This window comes from Lissotriton helveticus, chromosome 12, assembly GCF_964261635.1.
Source record: "Lissotriton helveticus chromosome 12, aLisHel1.1, whole genome shotgun sequence".
Classification (NCBI taxonomy): Eukaryota; Metazoa; Chordata; class Amphibia; order Caudata; family Salamandridae; genus Lissotriton; species Lissotriton helveticus.
The window spans coordinates 673,006,699-673,032,401 of NC_136073.1; the positions used below are offsets into that span (position 1 = coordinate 673,006,699).

The window sequence follows — 25,703 nt, forward strand, 5'->3', positions numbered from 1 at the left end:
AGCTGAAAACATTTAATAGTCATTTCTGTAAAAATTATCCTGTTTGTTAAAAAAAAATGACAAGAACTTAGAACAATGATAAAATGAAAATGTTTCAGTTTAATTGGAAGTGTATTAAGACACATTTATTCATAAACCATAACATACTATAAAATAAACATTTATATATGATAAATTATTTAGATAAAGTATGCAAGCATTTAAAAATAAACCAAGACGTATATATAGCTATATCTAAATTATTCACCGTAATGTCTCGTGTTGGTGTTTAAATTGAAAATGTTGAAATTGGTCAACCTCAAGTGTTTCAAACAAATCAGTTACTTACCTTCGGTAGCATTCTTTCTGGTAGAGACACTTTCCGGCCGCAGATTCCTTATCTTTTGATATTCCCCAGGCATTAGACTGGATCCGGAAACGTTTCAGCAGTACCTCTGCATACCGAAATGTTGTGCCTTACGGCTCCGCAATGATGCAGTTCTGCTTAGGTCATGTGAGGCCTCTATAGGCATCACTTCCACATTGTCGTGGGCCGGGTGGAAATTAGTGCCGTTCTTACATGTACAAAATCTTTTTCCCGAACGTTGCCTTCACTTTGACACACTGATGTCTGATACACATTTGCATTTGAGACGCTTGGACTAGTTTCGTATAAACACCAACCTTGCTGACACGGAACACTTTGTGAGAATACTATCACACTGCCTTGGCAATAGGTGCAAGGCCTCTCACATGCGTAATACAAATGTATTTATATTTACATTCATATGGCAACACAGCTATCTGTAGAACACAAACAATGGTTGCCTGATGACAATTTTCTGTATACCCCCTTTTGTTTCCAAGCATAATCAGAGGAGACACTTCTGCTGATCACAAAGGGTTCCTGGCATGCTGAAGCTTTTGGCTAGCAGCTAACTGACATCTCCATGAGGGGTGTCCAGTTTGTGACCAAGACGGAGTCATACACTCTTACCCACCGGGTAAAGGTGTAGGATGATCCAGATGGGGGTTGTCTTGGAAGATCATGCATTCACATCTAGACATGTAGGTTAGGGTAAGCATCATAGGGGTATGCTCGATTGTTATAATCTCTTACCTGTATGCATATATAACCTGCTCAACAAGATGGTGGAACTCTTTTTTTTTTTATTCACTGTGTTGACACTCATAATTTTTGTCTATTAATCATCGCAACCCATATTTTCTATACTAGAATCACTATAGTCAATGAATATTGAAAACGCCCCTTAATGTATTCTTTGTATATTTTAATGAGCAAAAGAAAGCATGAAGGACTGAGCGAAAGTTTGAAGGCTGTCACCATGGTTCCTGAGGACACAGAGGAATCCTGTTCAGCGGTCGTGAGAACTGCTTGCTCCCTGTTCAGTTTTAGGGGGGCTAATGGTGGCACTGAAAGCTAGCTGGCCCAGGGGAAAATATATCCTATGGGGGTGCACATAATCAGTCTGGCACCATCCTAAATTTATGTAGTCCACAGACGTACAGTTCCTACTGATTAGAGGAAACTACACAACAGCATGCTTACATCAGTAGGTTTCGAGACAGATCACGCACCCAGATGCAGAGGCCCCAAAAGCAAATTGGTACACAGTGTACTGCTCCCTAGACTTGGGATCTTATTAGTGGATAGAGTCCAATTACAGAACAGGGTAGATAGTAGGGTCAGTGAGGAATCTGCGGATAGATACGGTCTATGCCAGAAAGGGTGTTACCGACGGTAACTTATTCTTCAGATAGAGACTTCTATCAGCAGATTATTTACCTAGTGAACAGATACCAAAACAATACCTATCCATAGGTGTGTCTGTGAATGGACTCAAACCAGAATGTTCTGCAGGAGGAATGGACAAAATGCCCCTCCCAGCGAAGCTGACTGACCAGAAAATAATGCTCCATGAATCTACTGAGGGACGTCAAAAAAGCCACATGGAAAATATCTAGGATAAGTACTCCGTGAGCCAATGCAGTGATAGCAGCTTTGGCCCTAGTAGAATGAGCATGCAGTCCTTACAGAGGCTGATGTTAAGCCAATGCATAACAGATCTTAATGTAGAGCACAATCCAGCGGGAGATGGTTCTCTTCTGCACAGACCGGCCTTTTTTTTGTGACAAAAAAACAGCAAAGAGCTGATCCCCCACCAGGTGGTCTTTGGTACAATCTATATAGAAGCTCAGCATTCACTTGGGGTTCAAGTAATAAGAGTCTCACTTACACCTTAGAAATACGGTATGACAACTTTCATCAGGAAGGATGCCCGTCTCCACAGAACCAGTTTGTGTGGAAAGAAGTAAGTGTAAGTTTTTTTTTATTTTTTTTTTAGAGTTTTTATATAGCGCGGACTTGAACCGAACCGAATCAGTTATCATAGCGCTTTACATGGCACCAGTTACGTTACATGAGGACACACTTTCATTTTTAAGGCACGGGGAGATTAAGTGATTTGCCCAGAATCACAGGGGGTTTTTGGCGTCGTTACCGAGACTCGAACCAAGTTCCCCAGGTCCGAGGTCGAGCGCCTTGGCCGTTAGGCCAACCCCTCTCCCCTTGTTGAAGTGACACACAGAAAAATTCCTTAGTGATTAAGCCAGTTGCAGAGTCTGAAGGCCTCCTGACAGAGGGCCCATGAACCCACCCCATCCTGTATGTTGAAGTACCACATGGCAGTGGTGTTGTCCGTGAGCACCTCTACCAGCCTCCCCTTGAAGAACAGAAGGGAGGGTTTCAACGCCAAGAGGATGGCCCTCAGCTCCAGAGGTTGATGTGGAGCCAGAACCCACTGGAAACCAGAAGGCCTATGGTGATCTCTCTCAGGTGGCCATCAGAACCCAGAAGTGATGCGTTAGTCACCACCGTCAGCTCTGGGTGTGGAAGGGTGAAATCTCTGCCACTAACCCAATTAAGGTCATTAACCACCACTGCAGTTCTTTAGCAGCCTCCTCCAAAACCTGAACATGGTAGGAGCGGTCCCCTTTATGTTGGACTCATTGAAACTTCAACCCCCACATAAATATGCCACATGGGGTGCTTGGCCAGCAGGATGCAAGAGGCCATCAGTCCCAGCAGCCTCAGAGTGGACTTCACTGAAAACCAGGAGAGAGACTGAGATATGGGATCATAGCCTGAATATTGTGGACTCTCTTTCCCAGGGAAAAGGCACGGCACTAAACTGTGTCCAGAATGGGTCCGATGAAGGGGAGGGTCTGAGAAGGCATTAGGTGTGCCTTCAGAAAGTTTCTAGTTAACCATTAAGATAACCGGAGGTCCCTTGTAGTCTTGAAGTGGGTGACGACTGCCTAGATATAGCCTGTCTTCAACAGCCAGTCACTGACATAGGGTGAGACCGGGACCCTTGACCTCAAAAAGAGTACTGCCATCACTTTCGTGAACACCTGAGGGGTGCTGGTGAGAAATAAAAAGGGGAGCACAGCAAACTGAAAATGCTCCTCTCCCATGACGAACTGCAGGAAGCAACAACCAGCAGGTTGGAAATATATAAATAAGCATCCTGCAGGTCCAACGCTACAACCCAAACTCCAGGGTCGATAGCAGACAAGACCAGCGGAAGGGTGAGCATTTTGAATTTCTCCATCTGGAAAAAGGCATTGAAAGGTGGCAGATTTAAAATATGCCGAAGACCCCTGTTCTTCTTGAGCACAGGAAAGTAGCAGGAATAAATACCACTCCCTACTTTTGGCACCAGCACCCTCTTAACAGCCCCTTTGGCCATAAGGGCTTGCATATCCTAACCCAAAATGGCGATCTGGCCCTCCATCAGTCACTGAGGGGATGATAGAGGGTACGGAGGAGAAGAGAAAAAGGGCAAAGGCATACCCCTTCCGAACAATCTTTAGCACCCACGTGTCTGTCATGATCGCCTGCCAGCCCAGTAAAAATCAGTGGATTCTGCCTCCCACCAGACTTCTATGAACCTACAAGGCAACGCTGAAGAGGTTTAGCAGGGGAAACCGCAGAGCAGGGGGCAGTGAGCTAAGGGGAAGCGGGCTGGGGGCAAGCTGAACTTAGGCCACAGGGCACATGAGGAAAGCACCACAGTCTCTACTGCTGAAGTACGAGTTACTTCAGGTAATGATGTATGCCACACTAGGGACCTGCACCAGTGGCCCCCAACCAGGGCAAGCAGCAGCTTCCGTAAAGGCTGCAGCAGATGCCGGTGTCGCCTAACACCGCTGAGGAGTCACAAGCAATGAATCCGGAGGGAGGTCAACCGCAGGGATGAACGCCGGTGTCGATTAACATACGGACACTGACGGCGGTGGATGCGTCGACAGCGTCGTCAGTGGGCGCGGCGAGTCGGAGTCGACTGGACGTCGACGGCCTCCACTGGGGATGCTACCTCGACATCGACCGGCATCGGATCATGCACTGCCCCAGATGTGGGATCAGTCTTAGAGCCGGGTGTGGGTTTGGACATCGAGCCCGGCTTCAGGTCCGACGTGGAGCTCGGCTGGAAGATCGGCGCCGCTGACGCCGCTTCAGCCGTCCGCACAGGGCTATGCGTTGACTGGCGGTATGTGCTAGAACGACCAGGACGGTCTGGGCCACAGCCCAACGTCGTCGCCTCAGCTCCGGAGTCGGTGCACATAGCCCTGGTCGGGGAAGGATCCGCCAGCGAGGGCCCGTTCTGAGTACCCTCCACCTTTGTGGGGCCCGAAGGCGCACCAGGGAGAGAGGGGGACTCGAAGTAGGCCCGAAGAGCCCGGGTGTAGGCCTCCATTTGCGCGGGCGTCGCTCCAACTCCTGGATAAGGAGGGGATTGAGGAGGTGACCTCCGGGCGCCCTTAGCTGACCCCTTACGAGAGGAATGGGCACAAGGCACGCCTACGGGAGGTGGACCTCAGTGGACAATGGTGGCTCTGCTTACCTTTTTTATGGCGCAGGTCGCGGGAGTGGCCTCGGGAACAAGCCCCCTCTGGAGAGGGAGAGCAGCGTCGAGAAGAAGCTGGGCCAGACAGCCGTGCGGCCAACAGCTTTATACAGCGTTCCAGTAGGGACGTCAGCTTCATCTGTTGACAGTCGCCACATTCTTTGAAATCGTGGTGCACACCAAGGCACCACATACAAATAAGGTGTGGGTCAGTGCCAGACATCTGACGCGCACAGGCCTCACAGGCTTTGAACCCGGAGGGCATTTCACACTGTTCCGGTACGACACCAATGGTGCTTAAAAGGCCCAAAACTAGGCCAGTAACTGCTGGTTTGCAGGATCTGAGTCGTGACACGGAAAAGAAGAAAACTGATTTTGGCGCGCCAGGGCGGGGCATATATGGCTCCGCTGACGTCACATCCATGGACGACGTTAAGGAATCTGCGGCTAGACGTCTCTATCAGATAAGCCGCACCAGCCTCGGTAGCCCTCTGGTACATGAGGGCTGTAAACTAAGCCTTCCAAGACGCTGAGGGTGCGACCAATGCCCAAAGGAAGGGAGCCCCATTGACAAATTGGGGTCCTGATTGGGCTCCTGAGGAGCCGGGGAGCCTGCCAGGTCCAGGGGCTCCTGAGGAGGCAGGGATACTGCCGGGTCCACAAAAGGGAGGCACAGGCAAGTATATATCTGGCGTCGCCGGACGATGCAGCGCCAAAACGACTTTGGTCGGCGCCGATCGTGCCTCGTCCGACGCAGACTCGGCTCCATCCGGCGCAGAGTCGGCCTTGTCCGGCGCCGATTCCACGTCCACCACGCCAAGCTCCGCTTCCAAAGAAAGGGATGGCGCCGGGGAGGAAAGCCTCCGGTCCCGCACAGGCGCTGACTCAGCCTAAACTACAACAGGCTCCGACTCCGAAGTAAGAAGCGGAGTCGGAGCCGGGGAGGCACGTTTATGGCACCAGAACTGCGCCCACCCCAGCTCCGGTCAGGCGGCCGCCTGCCCAGAAGGCAGAGGTGTGCTTGGAGCAAGGCTTTGAGCACCAGCAACCACCTGCAACGCCACAGGGAGCCCCACTGGACTATGCAGCACGTCAGGGGTGCTATGGGTCATAGAGGGGGACCTAGCCGGGCCATACCTTGCGACACCATATCTCCTTCGTCCCTGGAAGGCAAAGCGCTTATGTGGCGCCAGGGGTGAACCCACCGGCGAATCCGTCGGGGACCCAGTAAGAAGCAGAGGCCCCGAGGACGCCCCAGGGACAGGAGAGGACCCAAGGGAGGTCTGCAGAGCCGCGGCATAGGCCTCCATCTGGGTCCAAGTCGCCCCCAAGCCCGAATAGGGCGGATAGGGGAGGGGAGACTGCAGGGGGTGCACGTCCGGAGGGTTCCGGGAACTAGTGCCCCTGACAACAGATGAAAGTGTGGTCGAGGACCTCAACGACATGCGCCGCGACTTAGCCTTAAGGGGCAAACAACGTCTCCGGGCCCCAGAGGGCGATCGACGGCGCAACTGGAAACCAGAGGGTCCTGCCGGCGATGAGGAGGCCAGAGAACGAGCCACTTCAACCGGGACAGGCGAGCCGAAAGAAGCTTCATCCGGAGCTCCCGCCGGGACTTCGGCTTGAGGTGTTGGCAGGCGTCGCAATCCGTCGAGTCGTGGTGTTCAACCCAACACTACATACATATAAGATGTGGGTCCGTCGCTGACATTTACCGCAAACAGGAGGTACACGTTTTATAGACCGATTAATTGCACACTGTTCCAGACGCGAAGTGTCAAAAGAAGCCTGAAAACAGGCCAGAGGAACTGCTTTCTCCGGATACGCGTTGCACGCGGAAAAGGAGGAAACTGACATCAGTGCGCAGGGAGGTACTTATATGACCTCGCTGATGTCACGTACATGTCACGCCGCCCCCCAGCGCCCAGAGGTGCTGCTGCAAAAAAAAATCCAGATCCAGTCCGATGCCTGGGGATATTCTAAGTTAAGGAATCTGCGGCTAGATGTCTCAATCAGATCACTTGGGATCCATGCGGAGACTGGATGGGTTGACGGAAAGGGGCACCTCGGCCAAAGGAACTGTGGAACTGATACAGCTGGCAAGACTGGGCAGCAAGGTCCAGAGAGTGAGCGGTAGCCCTGCTCTCAAAGTGCTCGAGCTTGGAATCAGCTGTCCCCTTCAAAAGGCTAAGACCCCATCAAAGGATATGTACACCGAAATGGACAGGACTTTGCCAGAGAACCCAGTTCATTACAGGCGCGCATGGCCATAGGCCTGACAGATGGAACTGGTGGTGTTCAAAACACAACAAATCATGTACTTGGCAGCATGACAACCATGTTTGATCACCTGTGAAAGTACAGGGCAAAGGTCTTGGAGCACACCAGGAAAGACTTGTACCACTGAGTCCCAAAAGTCCGGATGCCTGGAGCAGTAAAATGACACCTGACAATTTGCCTACTGAGTTAAGGGGCAGAGCAGGGTATGGCCCATGCCCCCAATAAGTTATCTGCCATTGCCTTGTTAAATGTATGGAGTGGTTTAGGAGATGTTAGGCCTAGTTGGAGGATGTCCGTTAAGGCTTTTGTTTTAACCTCAAAGGTGGGGAGCAGGAGGTCAACTAATTCAGTCGCCCTCTGCATCACCGTAGCGTACGAAGCAAACTTTTCTGGGGCCGGTTGAGGAGGCGAAAAAAAGAGCTGTCTCTGGGGAGGTATTGAGGCTTCTAGCCACCTGTAAGTCCTCGTACCAGCTGTCATCTTGGTAGGTCTGAGCGAACACATTGCCCAGAATCATAATCCTTATTCGAGTCAATCCCAAAAAAGGAATGGAGCTAATGTTGCCTAGGTTGGTGTAAGTCAAGTGTGGAAGCAGCGCCTTGGGCAGATTCAGGCGGGACGTTGGCCAAGGTTGTGCCAGCATCGTAGAGGACAATCGGGCCACTTCTTCAGACAGCAAAGTATGCATCATCGTGGACATGACCCTTGCTGTGGCAATGAAGTCAGAACTAGAGCTGGAGGGAAGGTAAACGCGGAAGGTCTAACTGGCTCTAAGAAACCTGTTAGAGATATTCCAAGCGAAACTCCTCTCGGCTCATTAGGTCTCACATGCACACCAGAGGGAGTCAGCAGGGATCCAAAGAGGTGGAGCATGGCTGCATAAAACCTTTCGATCTGATGCGGCATGGCTGAAGGTTGAAGAAATTCGGGCTGTGCATGAAAATACTGCAGAATCGGCTGCGCAGTCGACCAACCTCCGGAGCAAGATTGAGAAGGGTGCTGCTACTGCCACTGAGCCCGTTCAGTCAAATGAGTGAAACAAGGAAGTAGAATCCCACGTTGACTGTGTTTTTACACTTACACAAGGACTTGAGTGACGAAGACCGAGCGGAGAGGTCCACTGTGAGGGAGTAGCCTTGGTGATGAAGGTTTGACTACAGACGTCCCTCCTTTAAACTCCTCGATGGACTCATGAGGCCTAATGATGGTCACATTTTCAGTCTTTTTTGATTTATCATAAATCAATTAGGTGCTGTATGTTTATTTTGTATTTTTATTAATATTGTGTTTATAATAACACTTGCAGTAGGAACATAATTTTCTCCTTTCTAAGTCCTGATGAAATGCTTTGGGGATAGGCATGAAACTAGTTGACCACCAAGGGAAACATTAGGTAATAAAACCTTGAGTCTTTCCACGCGTCCGCAGATTTTAGCATACCTTTTTGGGGTAAAAAATAAAAAAACAATTTTTGGACCCACGAAACCGGTATTTTTAACTTAACTTTCTACTTTTGCATAATAAACCAACTCCCTTCTGATTCACCATAAGTTGTTAGGTGTATAAGGACACGCCTATATTTTACAAAATTAGTTCTCCAACACATTCATAGGTCTTAGCACGCCCCTGTCCGCAGAGGGCAGGGATGGACCCTATGAAAAAGCATGCCACCAAGGGGAAACCCAGGTGGGTGAGGGTTTTATGGAAAAGAAAAGATTTTTCTTTTTCTGTTGTTTTTCTGCAAGGTAATACTATTTCTATCCCTTACTTCTCCTGGCTATAGAGGGTACCTATTTTGATTATTTGTATTGAACCGTGGAGGACAGGTCCCTTGACTTTCTACCTCTACTCTCCCCTTTGTGGTTTTGATAGCATCAAGCACAGTCAGACAGCCTCAACCTACATAGAGAAGTTTTTTCTTCTAAACTTTTACAATTAAGTACATCAATATCGAGAAAGGATATCTAATGGAGGGAGTGGATTTGTGAAAACTGAAGGTTGGAAGTTAACATTGTTTACCTTATGCACATTTGAGGTCACTTTTGAAAGAAAAGAAGTTCTGATGGATACTGTATTAATGTTGGATTGTTTTACATTGCTTGTAGGCATGCAGGAGTGTGTCTCACCAACACATTCAGGCTGGACTACTGGCGATAAAGTATGTAACTTTCTAAAGTTGATGCTGCAGATCTGATTGGTGCACAGTTTTAAGGACTAAGCAATTAGGAAAAAATAATGTTATATTCTCAAGCAGAGCAGCAGAATCTTTATAATTTTTAAACCATGAAAAAGGATGTCTGAGAACAAATTCTTTGTGATGTAATAGACACACTATGCGCTGCAGTGTAGGGCAAATGAGGACTATAGTTCCTCCCTTCGGTTTTACCAATACCATTTGCTGCAAGATCCTGTCATTTCTGCTTTCAGCTCTGCACACTATGTGCTGAAGCCCTTATACAGACCTGGAGTACGAGTTACTTACCTTCGGTAACGATGTATCTGTTAGAGACGATTCTAGCAGAAGATTCCTTAACGTAGAATTATCCCCAGTAGTGAGACTGGATCCGGAAAACTTTTTTGCCACAGCATCCCTGCGCGCCGGTGGGACAGCACCACATGACTCCGCCCTGACGTCGTCCGTGACGTCACCGAGGATACATAAGTCCCACCCCGGCGCGCCTACATCAGTTTTCTTCAGAGAACTTTTCCGAGCCACAACGCTGAGTCATCACTAATAAAACTATGAGAATACTGGAACATTGAGCGAAAAACCCCGCTAAACAGAAGGGAAAGAAACAAAGGGTGAGGAACAGCACCATCCAGAATAGAGCCAGGTACTGGGCACCAAGATCTGGAATGAAAGAACAGGGCACCGCTACTGGAAAGCAATCCTGCAAACAAATACAACAGCCTCCCCGGGGCAGAAGCATGTGAAAAATACACAGCAGACCAAGAAGTCTGCAGCCACCGCCGGGAACAGAAAGTGACACCAAGGTCAGAACGGAGAGCAATGACCATTCAACCTCAGACAATACCAGCAGGGAGAAAATCTCCCGAAAGCCAAGGTCAAGACCAGACAAGGCACTTCAACCCCAAGGACTGATAAAGACAGAAGTGCAAGTAACAAAGGGAAGAAGAAGCACAAGCGAACCCCACACTGGAGACCAGGGATGCAGAAGTGCCAATAAAAGTCAAGAATGGAGCAACAACAAGGCGAGCATTCCCCGAAGGAGGGAGTTTCCTTTCCTCCTGCAATTAACAGGCCTCATAAAAATGTCAAGATAAGTCCTGTGATTAATGTTCTTTCTGGCAAGAGACCAGAGTTTTGTGCAGTTGAGGTTTTTGACTTATGTGAAGGTAGTAGAGAGGGTTAATGTGCCTACTGCAAAGAACGTGTTCCAAGTAGATTACAGAGTGCATTTAATGTAAATAGATCAGCAGGTTACTGCTTTTAAAAGAGCCATCCTTTTGTTACTTGCAATTTATAACTTAAAGTCCTAATATATAGAATAGTGAGGTATTAACTTTCATTATAGAAGTGCATACACTCTGCTAAGTATAGAACATTGATTAATGTTGCAAAAAGGGTTCATTTGGGTAGAAATGGATTCTTATTATTGAAGAAAACTCCCAACTATGCTGTTTCTTTTTCGACTCTGAGTTTGTGCTTCTCCACACCAAGCACTCCTAAACTATACTGCCTACCAGTATGAACTGACACGTGTGACGCCTACACTTTTAGTCCTTTGGCTTATGTAACATTTCCTATACACTGATTTTCACAAGTATGATTGATTGTCTCTGTGTAATTTGTGTGTGACGCAAAGTGCTCTGCCACTATTACTGGTATGAGTAGCGCTATATAACGAATTCAATGCATCTGAGAGAGAGTGGTTATGGAGACTTGGTCACTGTTAAAGGGTGCTAGTGAGAGAATCTGTGGTGGAGGTGGTCATTGGGGGCACCAACTAACATTGTCGCACTGGGTGCCACCAGCGCTAAAGCCGGCCCTGCCCCCTGGGGACGCCCATGCCACTATGCATTACACATGGTGCTCCAGCCACTGTTCCTCTCCAGCTCGCACTCTCTGTTCTAGTCTGAAGCTCCTCTGTGTCCCAGGGCTCAGTAGGACAAGACGCAAGCTTCATTTTCCTGCACCGTCCCTTTGGCACTGTCTACTAGGTGAACTCCTGTGCATCTCATCGCACGTCACATCTAGACAACACCTGGAGACTGCTCTTTTCTAGATCCTTCTGAGCACCCTCTGCCCCCCCTCCCCTCCATCTTATAATTTAGTCAGAAGCGCCAGGAGACCTCAGACTTTATAGCGCGCTCAGACACAATAACAAGATTGAGGCAAAGTCTTTTCAAATAATTATTGGATTATAGTGATGGACTGCCTAGAACAGTTGCTGTTAAGTAAATTACTAAGCAGAAAGAATAGTCACATTTGAATAAAAGAGTATATTTTAACATAGGCACCGCTCTGACATAAAATGGTGGACATCAATGGATGTTTTTTGATTTAATAATTTGCATTTATCAAGAAAGATAACACAAACAGAAAACGAATGGAAATGAAGTGTTAGGCATAAGTCAGTACAGAGGGGGATATGCAGATGGGCTAGGAAGCGTGGATGCTAAGAGGAGAGGGGCTGAGTCCATGTGTAGTCACCGCTGTAGTCCAGAGCAGGGAGGAGGCGCAACGAGCAGGCATATCTAAGAAGTACCCATGAGTAGAAATGATCATACAGCCCTTCTGAGTCTTACTCATTGAGGGTAGGAGCAACTCGTTCTGGGCACTTGCCTGCATTGCCGAAACATTACAGATTTCTCATGAAAATCAGGGATGTATTCTTTAAAAGTTATTTTTTAGTCCCTTAACGTTTTCTTCCGCCCAATGGTATAGATAGCCAAAGAGCAGAAAGTTTACATCCATGTGACTGATAGGCAGTGCCACTGGAATTATGCAATTGTGTGTCGATTTTTGCATAATTGTATATTTCCTGCATTTGTTGCATAATCCAATATTTGCCACATAATCTGCAGAGTTTAAGAAAAAAGTTGATTCTAGCTCAAACGGTTCAAAAGTTAGTAAAAATGCAGCAACACATGTTGCCGGGCAGTTGAAAGTCCTTTGCAAAGGTTGACTGATCAACTTTCTGTAGCTTGATGCTATACTTGGGTGTTTAACTAGTACTAATGAGGTGCAACTAATGCCCAAACAGTGTTAACGAGTTTAAAAATGACAAAATTAAGTTATACTATCACAAAATGTGCCACATAATTTGCTTTTTCTTGACGCATAATTCACTGAACCCTGCCGCTTTATGTGACCCTCCCTGCCTCATAATTACAGTGGCCCTGCTGTTAGGGTATCCCTGCTGAGTGCCACATATTCTACTCACAGCGTAGAGTGTGATTAGTGGAGTAAGGCTGGGCCTGCCTTACCCGTGTGCTCTAGACTAAGATGATGTGGCTGCGCTTGTATGGTGAATGTGGCCTCAGGGAGTTCAGACCTCTGTGAGGACCGTAGACAGACAAAGTGAGGAAAGCATCTGGCCGCCGACGGCAGAGCCATTTTTCGCAGCTACCTCTCACCACTGGCGGGCCCCAAAACGAGAGCAGTGCCTCATGCACACTTAAGGGTCTCCCAACCTGTGCACTAGAGTCTGAGCCCGCACTGTCGTCAATATGACACGGTCAGAGAGAAAAAACAGTAAAACTCGGGAGTCATGCAATGACACAGAAATGAGTATGGGGTTAGTGGGGCAGCGGTCATCGCTGCCCCACTAACCCCATACTCATTCAAGCAGTTCGAACTTCCACTCTGACCTAATGTTAGAATTGCAATACGTGCTCCAAGACTGCTTGAGCTTGATAAAGGTAACCAAGTTAAGTAACACCAGTACAAGGGGTAAATGTAATTTGTGAGGTATATAGTAAAAATGGTTGTAGAAACATCCGTTTCATTTTCATGTATCATCCCCTTCTCTAATTACCAAAAATACAGTACAAAAGGTCGAGAATCCATAATTAGGTACTTTGTAACACGACAAAAAAGGCCACCCATCAATCCTTTTTCAACTTTGGGCTGAATCTCTTTTTCTGTCCATCTGTTCACAGTTGTTCTTAATCACAGTAAAGCATTGTAAATGGCCATAACACGTGTTTTGCTTTTGTATACATTCGACACAGGCAGCCAATTAAATAGCCAGTAGGTGCTTAGAAGAATGTAAGGTCTAAATGTGGTGGTTATGAGATTTGCATAATTGAGGACCCCTATTCTGAGATCCTTCGCATACATAGACCTTCTAGGCAGGGGGCACCACAAGTTGTAACTAACACCCCACACCTCAGGACAGGAAGATTTCCAGGATACTTCGGGTACTGGGTCCAGTAACAGAAGTAAAGAGCAGCACAATGGACTACTTATTAAAACTACGTTGGTGCCCTTAGGATAGGAAATGTTGTGCCTTGATCCCTGTTAGATTTTTTATAACAACAAGGGACCCCAATTAGTCTGCTCGGGACCTCGGGGAACAATTTTCTAAAACAACAGTGGTCCCATGCAAAGATAAAATGCAGTATCAATAAATATAGACGCGAATCCAATCTATATTTTAGAGTGACATGTCCAGCCGGACAGAGGTCATTCAAGTTTACTCAATAAACAAGTATCCAACATATAACAAGAATTCCTTCCACAATGCCCCTGTGAGGTACACAAGCCTGTGCCCAACACTTGCGGGGTAAGTACAGGTGAAGAAGTGATAGAGAGAGTTTAAAGGCAAAACAACGTTTTTCTGCTTACACATTCATTGCACAGAAAATACCAAGTTGCACCATTACATTAATTTAACAATCAAATATGTTTGTATAAGGTGCATGAGCGAGTCGACGGCGTTTCGGTTCCCCTAAAGGATAATTGGAACCATCATCAGGACAAAAACAAATTATTTGCCTTATAGCACTAAACCTCAAATTGCCTAAAGGAAATAGGGAAAGAGTAAGAAAAATGACATTTAAAAAAACAGGACAATAACATTTAAATTTCATGAAGTGACTCTTGGAGGGTGTAACAACATACTCCTTCCATGCAGAGTGAAGTTATTACGCCGTTTTCTATAGGTGAAAAATCGGTGTCGGCTATAAAAATAAGAATCTAGTTCCATCTGTCAGTCTGACGTGACCCGGGGATTTTTAGCGCGAATACTACCATGCAATACGTAGTGAACAGGCACGTTTGAGCAAAGTGAGCACGGTGCTTGGGAGCTGCAGTGCCTATTTAGGACAGTGAGGGGAGACGGAAACACTAGAATCGCGTGCTTACCGAGGCAGTACAAAAATGGACCCATGCGAGTCGATGCTCAGTATGGTCCGGTCCAGCAAGCCTCTACAATTCAAAAAATCTGAATGTTAGAGGTCAGGCATCTTTATGCCGGTTAAGGGTCTAAAAAGTGAAGAGCGAACTGAGGCCAGTCTTACCGAATGAAGGGCTGCCGGGGTCCGTGTTACTCAGTCGCAACCGGAGGGCGCCAGGGTAAGCCTGTGGGAGTCAGGAAACGTATTAGGATCCGACCCTCGAACTGTCTAACAAAGTAAGGGGCAGAGCCAGGCTGTAAGGCTTACCTGAATCGGCGTTCATGGAGGTATTCCCTGGCGTGCTGTTGTGCTCAAACCAGGAAGTAAAGAAGGGGCGGGTGTATCGTGATTGGCCAGTGCTCGTGAGGGAACAGTCATAGAGATAAACAAAAGGTGCCTGGTGCGGGAGCCATCTTAGGTGAAGTGATATCCATGCACAGTGACATTTCAGAATCCATACTTTACAAGAAACGTTTCTGGAACAATAAAGTGCGCGGCACTAATTCCAAAGTTTTGAAAAATAAGTCTGATCAGTCTAAATTAGAGCAGTCCATTCCTCTTGAAGATTCAAGCCAGAATTCAGGCTGTCTGTCTTCAATATCCATTTTAATTCTTCTCTGTTCAGCAGGCGCGATAGGTCGCCCCCTCTTGGTGGTATTCGGATTTGTGTAATGACCATCCAGCGAATTTCATTTTCAGTGTGCCCTCTGCTTTCAAAATGTTCAACCAGGGGTGCATTTGCAGTTTTGCACCTGATGCGGCTCCGATGCTGGGATATCCGTTGTTTAATCTTTTGTTTTGTCTGGCCCACATATATTAAGTTGCATGGACATAGAATAGACAGACAGCCTGAATTCGGGCTTGAATCTTCAAGAGGAATGGACTGCTCTAATTTAGACTGATCAGACTTATTTTTCAAAACTTTGGAATTAGTGCCGCACACTTTATTGTTCCAGAAACGTTTCTTGTAAAGTATGGATTCTGAAATGTCACTGTGCATGGATATCACTTCACCTAAGATGGCTCCCGCACCAGGCACCCCTTGTTTATCTCTATGACTGTTCCCTCACGAGCACTGGCCAATCACGATACACCCGCCCCTTCTTTACTTCCTGGTTTGAGCACAACAGCACGCCAGGGAATACCTCCATGAACGCCGATTCAGGTAAGCCTTACAGCCTGGCTCTGCCCCTTACTTTGTTAGACAGTTCGAGGGTCGGATCCTAATACGTTTCCTGACTCCCACAGGCTTACCCTGGCGCCGTCCGGTTGCGACTGAGTAACACGGACCCCGGCAGCCCTTCATTCGGTAAGACTGGCCTCAGTTCGCTCTTCACTTTTTAGACCCTTAACCGGCATAAAGATGCCTGACCTCTAACATTCAGATTTTTTGAATTGTAGAGGCTTGCTGGACCGGACCATACTGAGCATTGACTCGCATGGGTCCATTTTTGTACTGCCTCGGTAAGCATGCGATTCTAGTGTTTCCGTCTCCCCTCACTGTCCTAAATAGGCACTGCAGCTCCCAAGCACCGTGCTCACTTTGCTCAAACGTGCCTGTTCACTACGTATTGCATGGTAGTATTCGCGCTAAAAATCCCCGGGTCACGTCAGACTGACAGATGGAACTAGATTCTTATTTTTATAGCCGACACCGATTTTTCACCTATAGAAAACGGCGTAATAACTTCACTCTGCATGGAAGGAGTATGTTGTTACACCCTGCACCAAGAGTCACTTCATGAAATTTAAATGTTATTGTCCTGTTTTTTTAAATGTCATTTTTCTTACTCTTTCCCTATTTCCTTTAGGCAATTTGAGGTTTAGTGCTATAAGGCAAATAATTTGTTTTTGTCCTGATGATGGTTCCAATTATCCTTTAGGGGAACCGAAACGCCGTCGACTCGCTCATGCACCTTATACAAACATATTTGATTGTTAAATTAATGTAATGGTGCAACTTGATATTTTCTGTGCAATGAATGTGTAAGCAGAAAAACGTTGTTTTGCCTTTAAACTCTCTCTATCACTTCTTCACCTGTACTTACCCCGCAAGTGTTGGGCACAGGCTTGTGTACCTCACAGGGGCATTGTGGAAGGTATTCTTGTTATATGTTGGATACTTGTTTATCGAGTAAACTTGAATGACCTTTGTCCGGCTGGACATGTCACTCTAAAATATAGATTGGATTCGCGTCTATATTTATTGATCCCTGTTAGAAACCTCTGGCAAGCTAGTCGGTTTGTAGCGCTTAATATTCAGCCTGTTCCTTCACCACTTGAAATGCCCTGGTTGGAAAATATGTGCTCCTCAGGGGCTTCCCTGCTTCCACTGGGCCTTCTGCTGCCTTCTGCTTGTGGAATCCAATATTAAGTTAACCTAGAAGCGCAGCAGGTGCTTCAAGTACCTCAGGTCTGCGATGGGAACCAATCAGATGTTCCAGGGTCAGCGTTGCGCACAACAACCATTTCTCAGTGTAGCTGGAAACCAAGGAACCTGCTGATCACAACATGTACAATAGCTGTTGCATACTGGAGCGCTGTTGGTTGCCGGGTCAAGGAGGGGCTAGCTTTGCAGGAAGAGGGTGTGGGTGCACACAGTCCATATCATCCTTGTGGAAGGAAACCACCCCTTTTCTCTGGGAGAAACTTACAAGGACAATAGCTGCATAACGTAAAACACAGATTTAAAAAAAAATGTTTTCATTTTGTCCGACAAAACATATTAGTCTACGCAAGACAGTGAGGTACATCGGGGTGGTCAGAGTAGCAATCAATAAGGAATTCTTCCGCGCTGGAGTGACTGGTAAGTATCAATAGGGCAAAGTACGATAGGACCAGCATAGTGTCCGTCAGTCACTGCCTTAGTTTGCTGCTCATCTTTTTATTCACTCTCAGGTGGGCATTGATTGGAGATTTATGAAAGAGGTGTTGCGCCGCGGCTAGGGCGACTGACTCCGGAATCTGGGGATCATGGTTCGATCCCCAGCAGCGGCGGCAGATTAGCCCAGCACCATGTGACTTTCGGCAATAGCTTGCTTAATCTTCCCGACGGCCCCCAACGCCTAGAGACCCTTATGGGTGATTGTGCGCTTTACAAATGTGGATTATTATTATTATAATAATAATTATTATTATATAATTATAGTGTTCTGGCGTGTGGTGCTTGCATCAGTAATTGCCTTTTGTTAAAGGTGTAAATTGTACTTCCAGGTTTCAGCGGCAGTCGTCTGTCTCTCTGTCCTTTGTTGTTTTCATGACACCACTGGTTTCTACGGTGGCTGCTGTTTGTTCACGATGGGTCAGGTTCTTGGCTCTAGTGAAAGGCGCCCTTCGGCTGCTTTGTAGTGCTAAGAAGTGTACGTTTCTTCAGTTTACACTAGGCTCCTTGCGGAGCGTCTGCCTCTTTCTCTGGTGTTGTTTTTGTCCTCAGGCTGCTCCCCGCCCCTTCTCACCTCTCTGAGAGCCAGTGCCCCCTTTGACCATCTACCTGCCGCCCACCCTCTCCCCCGCCTCTTCTCCCAGTTCACACCTTGGTGCTTTCACACTGAACGTCACCTCCAGCTCGCATTTTCAGAGAGGGCCCCGGGCTCCCTAAGACCGACATGAGGAGGAGGAAGTGAGAGGGGCGACAGAGGAAGACTTGGTGGGGTCGGGAGACGGATACGGTGGGGGGTGAGAGTGAACGAAGAGGGGGGGGGGGATAGTGAGAGAGAAGCAGTGGGGAAAGAGAGACCGAGAAGTAGGGAGGAAGGAAGATGAGAGAACAAGTGGAGGAGGAGTGGGGGGTCTGGGTGAGGGAGAGCAGCTTCAGAGAAGTGAGACCTGTGTCCTAACTCCGCCAGTGAAGAAAGCGGGTCCAAAGGAGAAAGAACCAGGCCAGACAGAGTAGGTCCAGGCAGTGTGCACAGAGGCAGGCTCGGTGGGTCCGGAAGAGGGACAGGGCAGGCAGACAGCTCCAGAGAAGGGCGAGCAGAACCGGACCAGGGCAAGAAAATCCGGACCAGCAGATCCTTTCTGAGCAGGGAGACGGCACGATACACAATCAGAATGTAGTGTTCAGCTTTTGGGGTGCCGGGGGTAACTTGAGGGTTCAGGGTGGGTGTGAGTTTTAAGGTGCCAGGGAGTCATTTTAAGGTTCACGGTGGGTTAAGGATTGGGGTGCCAGGGGGATAATTTTAGGGTTCAAGGTGGGTATGGGTTTTGAGGTACCAGGGGGGTAATTTTAGGGTTCAGGGCGGGTACGGGTTTTGGGGTGCAAGGGGAAATTGTAGGGTTCAGGGCGGGTATAGGTTTTGGGGTGCCAGGGGGACAATTTTAGGGGTCAGGGTGGGTATGGGTTATGGGTGCTGGGTATTTTAGGGTTCAGGGCAAGTATGAGTTTGGGGGGGCAGGGGTAATTTTAGGGTTCAGGGTGGGTATGGGGTTTGGGGTGCTAGGGGGTAATTTTAGGGTTCAGGTTGTGTGTGGGTTTTGGGATGCCAGGGGGCGTAATTTTAGGGTTCAGGGAGGGTATGAGTTTTGGGGGGATGGGATAATGAATATGCTACTTACCAGTATGCATCTGTTCTTGGCATGTAGGGCTGCTAACATTCATATCTTAGCATTAGATCGCCGCCTAGTGTTGGGTCCGGATGATCGCACATTGTTGTCCTGGAAGAGTCTTCGAAGTATCCTGAGATAGGTGGCTCCTCCCCTGGACTACAGTGCGCATGGGCATCGGCTCCATCCCCAGATTGTTTTTCGCCATTGTGGCAGGAGATGGAGTGAAAAGTGTAAAGGATGTCCATGCTAATGAATAAATACAATAGTGTATCTGCAGCTGCGACAGGCACCGGGGAGGAGGGCGGGCGATATGAATGTTAGCAGCCCTACATGCCAAGAACAGATGCATACTGGTAAGTAGCATATTCAGTTCGAGGCATGTGGGCTGCTAAATTCATATCTTAGCATAGAATACATAGCAGTCCCTCCATCAGCGGCGGTTGCCCGTGCCAGCTGCAGAAACCTGAAAAAGTGTTTTGAGAACAGCCTGTCCTACAGCAGCTTGCTGCTTGGAATGCACATCAACACAGTAGTGTTTTGTAAAGGTGTGTGGTGTAACCCACGTGGCTGCTCTGCAAATATCCTCTAAAGGAATGTTCCCTAGGAAAGCCATGGATGCCCCCAGTTTGCGTGTGGAGTGCGCCCTTGGGGGTATTGTTAAAGTGCGCTTGGCCTTTTGATAACATATCTGGATGCACTTAACAATCCATCTGGCTATCCCTGCTTTGGAAATAGGGTTGCCTTTGTGTTGTGGTGCGAAGGCAACAAAAAGTTGTTTTGTCTTTCTAAAGGGTTGTGTTCTGTCTATGTAGTACATCAACGCCCTCCGTACATCTAAGGTATGGAGCATTCTTTCTGCCACCGTTTGCGGGTTTTGAAAGAATGCTGGCAAGTCAATAGTTTGGTTTAGATGAAACTGTGACACCACCTTCGGAAGGAATTTGGGGTTAGTGCGTAGCACTACCCTATTTGGATGAATTTGAATGAATGGCTCTTGGATTGTGAGCGCTTGCAGCTCACTGACACGCCTCAGAGACGTAATAGCTACCAGGAAAGCCACTTTCCACGTAAGGAACTGGAGTTCACACGAGTGCAGTGGCTCAAATGGCGGTCCCATCAGTCTGGTGAGAACGACATTGAGGTTCCACACCGGAGCTGGCGGTGTTCTTGGGGGAATGACTCGTTTCAGACCTTCAAGGAAGGCTTTAATGGCGGGCACTCTGAAGACAGAGAGATGCTGCCTGTTTTGAAGATAAGCCGCTATGGCGGATAGATGTATCCGAATGGAAGTGTACGCTAGATTGCACTTGTAAAGATGCAACAGATAGCAAATGATGTTGGGGATAGATGCATCTAGCGGGTTGATGTCATTGGCTGTACAGTAAATGACAAAACGCTTCCATTTCGCAGCATAGCATGCTCTGGTAGTTGGCTTCCTTGCCTCCTTGATGATGTTCATGCATTCTGGAGGTAGGTTAAGGTATCCAAACTCTAGGACTTCAGGAGCCAGATCGCCAGGTTGAGCTGTTGCGGATCTGGATGCTGAATTTCTCCATGGTTCTGCGTCAAAAGACTGGGCGTGAGGCGCAGTCTTTGATGCGGCACCACTGAGAGTTCGAGGAACGTGGTGTACCAAGCCTGGCGCGCCCACGTTGGAGCAACTAGGATGAGAGTCATCGCGTGTTGCCTTAGCTTTCTTGCGACCAGCGGTATCAGAGGGGCTGGCGGAAAAGCGTACGCAAATTTGCCTGACCAGTTCATCCATATCGCATTCCCCTGCGACTGTGGGTGAGGGAACCTGGCGGCAAAGTGTTGGCATTTTGCGTTTTCTTTTGTGGCAAACAGGTCTATCTCCGGATGACCCCACTGCTGGAAGTACGGGTGGAGGACAGATGGGTGTATCTCCCACTCATGCATTTGATGGCTGTACCTGCTGAGCAGATCCGCCATCTGGTTGTCCTTCCCTGGGAGGTGTTCTGCCATGAGGAAAATGTTCCTCTGAATGGCCCACTTCCACATGCTCTGAGCCAGATGAGACAGCTGTGGCGAGTGGGTGCCTCCCTGCTTTTGAATGTAGTACATCGCAGTCATGTTGTCCGTCCGGACTAACACTACCTTGTTGCACAGATGTACAATGAAGGACTTGATCGCCATGAAGATTGCCATCAGTTCTAGATAGTTGATGTGCATCTTTTGCTGCCGCGTCGTCCATAGTCCCTGCACTGTGTAAGTGAGCAGATGAGCTCCACATCCCTGGAGAGATGCGTCCGTTGTCAGGATAATCTGCGGCACAGGCTCTTGGAACAGTCGGCCCTTGCAAAGGTTGTGTGGAGTCCACCAATGCAGAGAGTCGTATGCCCGACTGGTAACCAACACTAGGTCTGTCAATTGCCCCTGAGCCTGTGTCCACTGATTCGCTAAGCACTCCTGGAGCGGGCGCATATGTAACCGCGCGTGAGGGACTATGAAGATGCAGGAGGCCATCATGCCTATCAACTGCATGAATACTCTCGCCGGAAGCGAGTGTTGTGGTCTGAACTTTTGGATCAGAGACTGCATGCTGTCTATCCTGACCTGGTTTGGCTGAGCCATGGCCGTCAGGGTGTTGATCGTCGCACCTAGGAACTGCCGGACATGTGCTGGTTGTAGATGCGACTTTGGGTAGTTCAGCGAGAAACCCAGATCGTGAAGAAGGTGAATTGTAGTTGACATGTCCGCGGCGCACTGTCGTTCCGACTTGGCTTGCACGAGCCAGTCGTCGAGGTAGGGGTAGACATGGATGTTCTGCCTCCTGAGGTGCGCTGCTACCGTCGCCAGACACTTGGTAAACACCCTTGGGGCTGTGGTGACTCCAAAGGGTAAGACCTTGAACTGGTAATGCTTGCATTGAATAGTGAACCTGAGGTATTTCCTGTGGGACGGGTGTAGTGGAATGTGGAAATAAGCATCCTTGAGATCTAAGGTTGCTAAGAAGTCCCCTTGGTTTAGCAAGGGAAGAATCTGCTGCAGTGTGAGCATGTGGAAATGTTCTGACAGTATGTACAGGTTGAGGGGGCGTAGATCTAGAATGGGTCTGAGAGATCCGTCCTTCTTTGGAATAAGGAAGTACAGGGAGTACACCCCTGCGCCTTCCTCTCTCACCGGCACGAGCTCGATTGCTCCTTTTTGCAGCATCACCACCACTTCCTGCTGCAATAAGAGCAAGTGCTCTGCGGACATAGGCCTTTGCCTTGGCGGGATGTTGGGTGGAGTGGATTTCAACTCTAGGCAATAACCATACTGGACTAGTTGTCGCACCCACCTGTCTGTGGTGATGTTTCTCCAGACGGGCAGGAACTGCTGCAGTCTCCCCCCGACAGGTGTTAAGTGGTCGGGGGGCAGTGACGGAGAGTCACTGTTTGCTTGGGGTAGAGGAGCGGGAGCTGTTGTTTCCTCTGCCGCGACCTCTGTTGCTGTTATTTCTGTAACCTCCCTTGTTCTGCTTTTGGAACGAGGATTGTGCTCCACCTTTTGAGAACTGAGACTGTTGACCCATTTGTCCTCTGGTGACTCCACGTGCACCTGAGCGACGAAAATTGTTGCCACGAAACTGTTGCGACTGGAGGGCCCCCATGGACTTAGCAGTTTGTGTCTTTTTTTATTTTTTCTAGGGTGGTGTCAACATCTGGACCAAACAGACTATCAGGATTGACTGGCTGATTAAGAATGGTTGTCTGTATATCTGGTTTAAACCCCGAGATGCGGAGCCACGCCTGTCGTCTCAGCATAACGCTAGTGTTGATAGCTCTAGCAGCTGTGTCTGCGGCGTCAAGTGCACACTTGATGGCTGCGTTTGAGATTAGCTTCCCTTCCTCAATAAGCAGTTTGGTGCCTTCTTGGAACTTTGGAGGCAGGTGTTGTATAACCTGTTCTAGGGTGTCGTAATGCACCCTATCGTAACGTGCTAAGAGTGCCTGTGTATTGGCAATGCGCCAAAAGTTTGCGGCCTGCGCAGCTACTCTTTGCCCCCTGCCTCTAGCACTTTGGACTCCTTATCCGGGGGAGGAGCTTCACCCGTTGTCTGGGAGTTGGCACGTTTCCTGGCATTGGCGACCACAAGAGAGTCCAGTGGCAACTGTCCCCGAATGTATGCGGGGTCTGCAGGTGCAGGTCTGTACTTCTTCTCAATGCGTGGATTGACCACTCGTGCCCTGGTAGGCTCCTTAAAGATATCCCCCGCATGCTTGAGGACTCCCTTAAGCATAGGCAGCGTTTTTACTGTCCTTTCAGAGACTGAGAATGTGTCGAAAAGGAAGTCTTCTTCTATCGGGTCAGCATGCATGTCCACATCATGATTGGCCGCTGCCCTCTCAAGTAGCGCATGAAAACCTGCTGAATCCTCAGTGGGGGATGCACGTGCATTAAAAAGCTGCGGGTCCTGCCCCACATTTTGGGTGCCCTGGTCACCAGTGTCATCATATGAATCCGGTTGTGCATCTGGTTCATTGATAGGGAAATTGTATTGTTCATCCTCATCATACCCCTCACCCGCAGAGTGTTCTGGTGAGGGAGTAGGGCTCCGTCTTGGAGGAGGCAGGATTGGTTCTGTGAGGCCTGAAGCATCAAGGGGCACCCTTTTCTTTTTCAGTGGGATGACATATGAGTTCACTGACTCTGAAGTTATTTTCCTCTTATAGAGGGTCAATTTGCCGGTGTCTGCGTCGATGAACTGCTCTGAATCATCCTCTGATTCGAGAACCCGACGTGGAAGTGGGCCAGCCGTTGAAGAAACCGTCTTCTTCGGTGCCGATTTGGTGGAAAAGGCTTTCGGCGCCTCCTTTGGCGGCAAAACAAAGAGAAGTTTACCAGAAGGCTTCGCTGGATTGTCTGTTTGTGCCTTCGGCGACGAAATCGGAGCCGACGGAGCAGAGGCCTTCTCCCTAATTCGCTGTAGTGATGCGGCGACGAGGGACGCCTCACTCTCAGTTGGTTTTGGAGCCGACGAGGATGTTTTGACCTTTTCTTCGGATCCGACGTCTTTGTGGGCCTTGTGGGCTTTCGACGCGGAACCCGCTGTCACCGACCCAGAGTCCTGGGACCGGTGCGCAGACGTGCCAGTCTTCGATCCGTGCGCCTGCGTAGACTCCGTGGAGCCGGCCTTTGCAGGCTTGGACGGCGGCGCCGATGCTGATCCGTGCCGACCATCTTTTTTAGAGGACCCCTCCTCAGGCGTCGATTTCGAATGAGCAGCAGCGGAATCGACGGACTTCTTCGACTTCTGCGGACCGGAGGTCGACGGAGTCGATGGAGTAGCGGGTACAGTCGTTTTCGCTGGCACGGCAGCCATCTTAGGGACGCTCGAGTCCTTAAGTTTCGGTTTCGTTTTCGGGTCGGCCATTTTAGATGGAGTCGATCCCGATGCTTTCGGTTTCGGTTTCGATACAGTCTGCTCAGCAAGTAAGTCCGTGGCCGGGCCAGAAGGCGGGGCTGTGGCTTGCGGCATGGGGTCGTGGGTAAGGCCTACAGGCGATCCCGTGACCCGGTCGGTATCCTCGAAACCTTCGGGGCAGAGCTCGTCCCCTGAGCTATCCGCCGCGGCCCCATAAATCTCTTCGTCGTCTCCTACCTCGTCGACGTATTCAAGGCCTTGACCCACGACACCGTCGTCGTCTACCGGATCCGCCTCGACCTCCGTCTCGGGTGGGGAGATCTGAAGATGATGACCCTGGTCCTCTTCATCTTGGTCGCCGAAGATGTTTTCCGGATCCGGGGCCGCTTGTCTAGCTTCCATGCGCACCGCGCGCCGAAGCTTGAGAGTCTTCTTAGACCGGAACTGTGCACAGGCCTTGCACTTGCCGTCGTCGTGGTCAGGCGAAAGGCATTTGTTACAAACGGGGTGTAGATCGATGTGTGGGTACTTGGACCCACAAAGCGGGCAGTATTTAAACGGGCTCCGCTCCATGTCTGAAAAGTTTTGCAGTCGAGTCGCGATGAGCAGGCCTCAAAGTTCGAAAAGCGAAACAAGACTCCGCTTATTCCGGCTCCAAGAGACGGAAGACTCGAGACCGTGCGCAGACAATACCGACGCAAAAAGCGAGGCCTTTTGGCCGCTAAAAGATAGTTTTTCTCGGTTTCGACAGAGAGACGTCGAGACCACATCCGAACCCAATGGCGGAAAAAAACAATCTGGGGATGGAGCCGATGCCCATGCGCACTGTAGTCCAGGGGAGGAGCCACCTATCTCAGGATACTTCGAAGACTCTTCCAGGACAACAATGTGCGATCATCCGGACCCAACACTAGGCGGCGATCTAATGCTAAGATATGAATTTAGCAGCCCACATGCCTCGAACTTTTAGGGTTCAGGGTGGGTATGGGTTTTGGGGTGCTAGGGGGTAATTTTAGGGACCAGGGCAGGTATGGATTTTGGGGTGCCACAAAAGAAAGAGATGGCTGTGGCACAACAACCCTATGGTGTATGAGATCATATGCAGCCTGCTTCCTGCCCCCATGGCTCCTCCTGCGCCCCAGTGTATCTTGTGCTACACCTCGCACATATCATGTCGGAGGATGGTGACGACGTTAACATTTTGCCCCCCCTGGAAAAATTTCTGCGGACACCCT

General features: G+C 48.9%; 1 protein-coding gene across 1 annotated transcript in view; it reads right to left on the reverse strand.

Moving 5' to 3' along the window:
* The window catches only part of EDC4 (enhancer of mRNA decapping 4), a 734,765-nt gene that overhangs the window by 314,764 nt on the left and 394,298 nt on the right, over positions 1–25,703 (reverse strand). The gene's annotated exons all lie outside the window — the stretch shown is intronic.